Genomic DNA, 6,999 nt, shown 5'->3' with positions numbered 1-6,999 from the left:
TACTACCATTGAGCCCTACTTCATGCCAGGCATTCGGTTGCCTTCCTTATTTTATTCAGTTCTGAAGACAACTCTGAGCGTACCCCCTGTTTTACAGCGGAGGAAAGACAGGCTCAGAGAAGTGAAGTCTCTTGTTCAAGGTCACACGGCATGTGATCCAGGCCTATCCAATTCCAAAGGCAGCACCCTCCCTAGCAAAGCTGCTATGGTTGTGTTCAGACAGGAGCAGGCTGACCAGTTCATTTGGGCTTGGCTGCAGGGGACGTCAGATGCCAGCCACAGAGTTCAAGTCCATGCAGAGGCAACAAAATGAAAGCCTCAGCCAGGCACTGAGACCACCTTGCTAACTTTCCTCGACTACTCTTCCTCCAGAGAACTAAACCCCACAGACTTTCAGCCCTCTCAGCAGCCCATCTCAGGGGTCTGCAAGGCAGAGCTGTGACCCCTTTCTGGGGAGGCCTGGGAGTTGCTGTCAGCTTCTCTGGAAGTAAGCTGGGGGAGCACAAAGCATCCAGGTGTCCCCTCCAGCCCCAGAGACATCCCTCCCCCAGGACAGTCAGACTTCTTTCTCCCTCTCTCAGTGAACAAGGTCTGCTGACAGCTGTCCACGCTCCCATTTCCTCTCCTGCACTGAAGACTCGTGGGCCCTCCCAGCAGACAACGCCCCTGAAACCATCTGGAACCAGGCCCTCACTCCCTCACAGGTGGAAGCCTGAGGACAGAGAGGTGAGTCTGGGCTGGAATACAGGTCTCCTGCCTCCATCTCATGAGATCACATGGTCCAGAAGCCCTTCTCTTCTTTCCCCAGACTCAGAACTGACAGGTGGTCAGAGTGTGCTTCCCTGGCCAGCAGCCTCAGGGCGGAAACGCTGTCCCTGGGCCTGGGACCCAGCAACCTGCACTTTCCCAAACCCTCCAAGTGATTCTGGAGCCTCCAAAATTTGAGAAGCATGGGCTCTGGGCTGGCCTCCTCAATTCATTCCTTCAGGTCACACAGTCCTTGTTCTCCACTGGATTTGCTCAACGATCATTCTAAACACAGACACAATCACAACACTTGCTTCCCCAAACCCTTTGGTAGTCCCCAGAATCGGACAGTTTGAGGCACCACTTCAAATTCTCTTGGTCTTGCCTCCCATGTCAGCCATAGCTGCGATGCCCAGCCCCGGGCAAGTTTGTTTGTGGTTTGCTGGTTTTCTGTGCAGGTTTTGACCAGCTTCAGGAGCAGGAGTGACCTGCCTCGCACCCAGAGCCTGCCTAGGTCCCTCCTGATGTTCCTGGCCTGTGCCGTCTCTAGCCCAGAAGCACAGGAGGAGTTTCTGCCCCATAGAGCCACTGTGGCCAATGGGAGATGGAGCCTGTGCGTAAATTCTTCCTACTCTCTTCCTGCTTGGAGTGCTGTGGCAGCCCCGAAAGCAGGCACAGCTTTGCCCGGGTCCCTCTCCCCACACTGGCTCCTGGTCCCTGGATCACACTTTTTGCCCAAGTGCTCGCCCTTCGGTGTTTGCCATGGGCTCTGTTTTCTGCACACCCTGGGCTCAGACATGACTCGTTACCTGTTCATATCTGGCTGACGGACGTCCAGTTCATGCAAGGCTAGAACTAGGATGGAAGTCATACACTGAGCCAGACAAACTGCCCTCCCTGCGGCACTAAGAACCTACAATGCACTGTGGTATTGGGGAAGGTGAGGCCCCCTCCCTGAGGCCTCCCTGTCCTGTAGTGGTGTGGCCACGGTGATGTGAAATCAGACCCGCAAGGGAAAAGGGCCAAGCTTTCTGGAAGAGGAGAGATCCCCTACCATGTCCTTTTCTCAGGCTCGATCTCTCCTCCAGCATCAGCTGGGCTCCCCACTCCTCCCCGGCAATCCCTGGGTCCCCGGGACCTCTGCAGAATGACAAAACTGTTGGGACCACATGTCGGGCGCTCACTGTGGCCAGCTCTGTGGGTACTGGTTGCCAGAGTGGACCCCCTGGGTTTGAGTCCTGGCCCTGCCACCTGTCACCTGCACGAATTTGGACAAGAAACAACCAATCTGTGCCCCAGTGTCGGCATTTGTGAAATGAGGACAATACTTCCCTTGTGGAACCGTTAGAGAAGCAATTTAACCTACATAAAGTGTACAGTGCTGTGAGGGGTACCCAGTTAATGCGGTTTACATGTAGCTATTACATTCCAGTTGTTATTCTCACCTTCACCCTGTGATCGAAGCATGACCACCCAAAGATTCAGTTGGAAACTGAGGTTCAGAGAGGTCAAGTGAATTGTCCGAGATCACACAGCTGGTCAGAGGTGAAGCCGGTACTTACACCAGTCCGGCCCACAGCCCTCAGCACGGAGGGACTGTTTCCTGGTGCTCCGGGGCTGAGTTGCATGGCTACTCCTTTCCTCCACCTTTCCTCCACCTGCCTGGGCCCCCATCTGTGGATGGGCTTGGACCACGTGATGGAGGGAGAACATCTGGGAGACTTTTAGGGGCCTTGGGTACAGACCCGCCTCCATCCCTCCAAAACTTGTTCTCTTTCTCTTGAATCCACTCACCCTTTCCCCAGCATTTGCTGCGGCCAAGCGGCGACGTGTGGGCTGCTGGCATCAGAGAAGGAATTGGTACATAACCTTGTTTTCAAAGCGTCATCTCAAAGCTGCTCTTGGAGCTCTAGTGGGTTTAAACAAAGGACAGCTTTGTGGTTAAACACACCTGGAAAATGCCAGGTTCAATCAAGGGGAAAGGCCTTTTTGTCCTTTCCAAAGGAAAGAGAACCCTTTCTCTTGGAAAGGGTTCTTTCCGAGAGAAAAGACGTGAGAACCCTTAACATGTCCTTAAGAACGTGGCTCTTCAAAGGGGAGGGAAGCAGGCGTGTTCCCTGGGCAGATTACCCAGGGCGCCCTATTCCTGAGGACAGCCCGTACTTTGCGTATAGCTGCTGCAGTGTTTGGAGCACTTCTCCCCTCTTCCAGACAGACAGATTGCCTTAGACAGATGGGGGCTTCCCTCCTGCCTGGGAAGTGTGTTCCCTGCTCTTGGAAGAAGCCATGAATCACTCACTCATCCTGTGCTTTGGGTGCCAGCTCCGGGGTGCAGGAAAGACGGTGCTGAGCGAGAAGGTGTGCAGCCTCCTGGCCAAGGAAGTGAACGCCCCCTTGGAGGGCGGAGCCCACAGTGGCTAAGGTTACCTACTACAGCCATGTCAGTCATCCAAATTAAAATTCCTCCATACTAGTTGGTTAAAAGCTGCTTCTCTGAGACCCTGTGGCCTCTCCTACTGCTGACCTAGCCACCCTAGCCCCTTGCATGGGACCCTCTGGGCCTTGCCATGATCTGGCAGCCAAGAGGTTAATGCTTGGCGCGGCCTCCAGCAGGCCCGGGTATAATTCCTGCTGGTCACAGCCCTGCCATACTAGATGATAAATCATTTGAATATCATTCTGGGTATCAACCATGAGTACCCATCCGGTGCTCTGGCATCTGAAGAGATGAGCAGATGAAGAACACAGGGCCAACGGTACACTAGAGAAGGTAGAGCACAGGCTTGGGAGGCAGCTCTTTCAAGCTCTCTCCCTGCCGTTTCCCTGCTATGGGCCCTGGAGAGGTTACCCTGACCCTTAATTCCCAGCATTGTCATCGGCAGGCAGGGTGGTACTCCCAGGGCAGGATGCTGGTAGGGGGAAGGTGCCTGGAGTGAGGCTCCTCCTAAGCATCCCTTGCCCAGAACAGCCTCCTTATTAAGGGAGCTGTTCCACATCCATAGCTAATTACCCTCTAACTGCCTGCTCCCCGCTGGGTCCCTCCTGCTTTCTACCTCCTGCCTCCTGCCTGGGCAGGAGCTGGTGTCTAATTGGAAGTCACTGTGCCAACCTGGCAGGACTCCACTCCTGCTGGGGCAGGCAGTCTGGGTACAAGACTGGCCTCGCCTGGCTCCTGAGGGCCACTTCCAATTAGCTGAGGGACAGCAAAGGTGAGTCTGGCTTCGCCTGAGATACTAAGCCGGGGAGGGTGGGACAAGAAGGGTGTCTGCTGGGCTCGCGGTGTTCGAGGCTCTGCATCAGTGTCTTTTTCTGTAAAAGCAATCTAGAGTAGTGGGGAGGGGTACACAGACGGAGCCCAACAGACCTGCTTGGAATCCTGACTCTCTGATGACCAGCCTATGGCTTTAAAAGCCTCGTCTGATCCTCCGTGTTTCCACCTGAAGAAAGTTAGTGCTGGTGGGGGGCAGACGTGAAAGAAAGACCCAGAGAACTTAGCACGGAGCCCAGCCCACAGCTGTGGTTACAGCCACACACTCCTAATTCCGCACACTCCACACTCCTACCTCCCGGGGTCAAAGGGCCCCTCCGGACCCTTGCACTCATGGCATCTCATTTAATTCTCGAAAGTGAAGGAGGTTATTTGATTTTTTTCACAGGAAGAGAAACTGATTCAGAGAGATGAAGTGACTTGTTCAAGATGCAAGCAGTAAGCAGAAGAGGTCTAACCCCGCTGTTCTGTCTGCATCTCCTCCTGACATTCATTCCTAAATACACATTTATTAGATGCCTAGTACGTGCCCCACTTGATTTCGGCAAGGACTAGCCTGGAGACTTTTGGTCACCTTCACAGCGGTGGCCAACACTGTAGCTTTTTCACCCACCCCATTTTTCCTGCACACCTCTGCTGTGGAGGTGAGAGATACATACACAATTTCTAAGCCTCTCAGAGCTAGAGATGTATCTGACCATCTGCTGGAGGGAGTCGAGGCAATCAGTAGTGGGAGGTGGGTTGGTCATTAGAGGAAACCTTTGAATACTTCTAAAGACTTACAACTCCACTCATATAGAGATCAGCTTCTACTCTCTTTCTTCCTTAGATACAGACGTGAGTTCTGGCGCTGCAGCAGCCATCTTGTGACCATGAGACCTTCCATGTAAAGAGGAAAACAAATAAGCTAAGGGTGTCCAAGCAGACCGACTGGAATCCTAGCTTCCCGACCGTATTGTGGAGGCCTGAACTTCCGCCCCAGTCACCCCTCCCCATTGCTGTGGGGGCCAAATTTAGGCCAGTGGTTCTCAAACTGTGGTGCCTGCTCAAACTGCAGCATTGGGATCATATAGAAACTTGGTAAAAAGCAAAAATTTAGCCCTCCTTCACCACGAACACCTGCAAAACCCCAAACTCTAAGATATCAGGGTTAACAGACCCTCGCAGTGATTCTGACCACACCGACGTTAGGAGCCCTGGGCCCTGGTTTACTCGCATCTGAGTGCGGGTCTCACTGAAACCACCTCTCTGAGCTTTCGCTCGGAGCCCTTTCTTTCTCTGCCTAGAATGCTCGATCTCCCATTCCCTTCTTAGTCTTTTAAATTAAATGCATTCATTTAAATCATAGAAACCCAGAATGGCAGAAAATTCAGCTGTTGCAATTTGGCAAGGTGGATGATTGTAATTTCAGATTTGATCTCAGCCATCTTGGAGGGCTAGATATAGACAGGCCCAAAACTGCACAATTGTCCCATTTTTTAAAAATCCTGGTTCCAGATGGAACACTTGGAATCGGTGTTCGCCTCCCGCCCTTTCCCATTAGACCGAAGGGAGTGGTCAGCCTGCTCCAGTCCCCTCACTCTCAGAGGCCCCGCAGTTCTCCAGGGGGGGGGGGTTCCACTCAGTAGGGCTGCACTCTGACCCTGTGCTCGTCCACAGCCAGCAGCTGTGACATCAGGGCCACTGTTTTAGTTTGACTTTGCTGCGTAACAAACCACGCCAAACCTTGGTAGCTTGGAATCACAACAATGTGTTTTTCCCCCGATTCTGAAGTTGACTGAGCAGTTCTCTCTGTCTTGTCCGTATTCAGCTGGCAGGCCGGCAGGGGCCTGGGCCCGGATAGGACGGCTGTGACGCCAAGCCCTTCCTCTCCACGTGGCTTTCAGCCCGGACTTCTTCACAGCACGGTGGTCGCAGGGGAGAGTTTCAAGAGGGCAAAGTCAGAAGCTGACACAGAGGCTTCTCAAGGCCTCAGCTCCAAAGCTTATGTGCCCTCACTTCCGCCAGTTTCTACTGGTGGAAGCAAGTCACAGGCCAGCCCAGATTCAAGGTGTAGGTGGAAGAAACACCCGAACCTGGGGGGAATTTTTATGAGTTTATTTGAGTCAAACTGATGACAATTATGACAAAGAAAAATCTCAATGGACTGAGGGAATGCTCCAGAGAAAGGCAGTCTCACAACTTATTTTATACACTAGACTCAAAGGAGGGGCACAGGGCGGGTCACGGGATAGCCGTGGGCGGTGGTGGAACTCTGAGATTTCCCCCTAGAGTGGTGCTAGGGAAAACCCATCTCGGGGTGGGGAAAACTCTGGAATTAGATAAAAAGTTAAATGGAGACACACAGACTTTTACACTGGCAGGTACAACAGGGTTAATAATGAACATTTACAGCACACAGAAAAGGTATTTGGGGAATGAGCTACAGTGAGGGGTTCTATGGTCTCGTGGTCTGGAAAACAAGATTACTCTGACATGTCAAAGGTCTGTTATCTCAGATGCAAAAAGACAATAGACAGCCTCAGTTAAGGTAAAGACTGACTTTTGTCAAAGAAGCTACAGGCCTAGGATGTGACTACCCACCACGGTCCGCTTTTAGTTCGGAATTTGTATGTTCAGACCGTCCAGTTCGGTTGCTTTTGGTCTCTGAGTCTGTAGGGCCCGCCGCGCTGGCCTCCCCTGAGCTTGGCAGGTTTGCTGTGTGGCTCCTTTCCAGCCACAGTGGGGATGGAGAAGCAGGCTCTGCCTCCAGCTGAGAGACGTGAGTAGTAATGTTGCAGAGAGAGGGACATCCCAGCGGGGGAGGAATGTGTGGCCATGAGGCAGTTCACCGCAGCGTCCTCCTTGCCTCCATTTGGCTTCCATCCCACACATGGCTTCCTGTTCCCTCTGAGAAACTTGTTATTCCAAGTCCATTCTCGGTTCCCAGTTTTCTGTGAATCAGAGATTACTTAGCTGCGAGGAAGAGATAGCACTCAAACCGG

At 52.8% G+C, this 6,999-nt stretch overlaps 1 long non-coding RNA gene across 1 annotated transcript; it reads left to right on the top strand.

Moving 5' to 3' along the window:
* Positions 1–229: 229 nt before the first annotated feature.
* Positions 230–5,203, top strand: LOC119002977 (uncharacterized). Its single transcript, XR_005069849.1, has 3 exons — positions 230–487; positions 582–726; positions 4,845–5,203. It is a non-coding gene; the product is annotated as an uncharacterized LOC119002977 (long non-coding RNA).
* The last annotated feature ends 1,796 nt before the right edge of the window (positions 5,204–6,999 follow it).

The sequence above is a fragment of the Sturnira hondurensis genome, unplaced genomic scaffold (genome assembly GCF_014824575.4).
Source record: "Sturnira hondurensis isolate 20B ecotype Veracruz unplaced genomic scaffold, ASM1482457v3 Scaffold0018399, whole genome shotgun sequence".
Taxonomy (NCBI): domain Eukaryota; kingdom Metazoa; phylum Chordata; class Mammalia; order Chiroptera; family Phyllostomidae; genus Sturnira; species Sturnira hondurensis.
Note: the sequence above shows the minus strand (reverse complement) of the source record. Positions and strands in the feature narration are given on the sequence as shown.